Here is a 357-nt window from a genome sequence, read left to right on the forward strand (position 1 = left end):
GGGGAAATATTCCTAATTTATTTATTTGTATATTTATTTATTTATTTTTATTATCTCCTACATATAAGTGAGAACACGCAGTATTTCTCTCTCTGTGCCAGGCTTATTTCACTTAATATAATTTTCTCTAATTCCACCCATGTTGCTGCAAATGGTAGAATTTCATTCTTTTTCACATCACAGTAGTATTCCACTGTGGAGATATGCTACATTTTCCTTATTTGGTCATCCGAAGATGGGCATTTAGACTGGTTCCAAGTCTTGGCTATTGTAAATAGTGCTGTGATAAACATGGAAGTACAGGTGTCCCTTCGACATGATTTCCTTTCCTTTGGGTATGTACCCAGCAGTGGGATC

The sequence above is a fragment of the Galeopterus variegatus genome, unplaced genomic scaffold, assembly GCF_000696425.1.
Source record: "Galeopterus variegatus unplaced genomic scaffold, G_variegatus-3.0.2 Scaffold19394, whole genome shotgun sequence".
Classification (NCBI taxonomy): domain Eukaryota; kingdom Metazoa; phylum Chordata; class Mammalia; order Dermoptera; family Cynocephalidae; genus Galeopterus; species Galeopterus variegatus.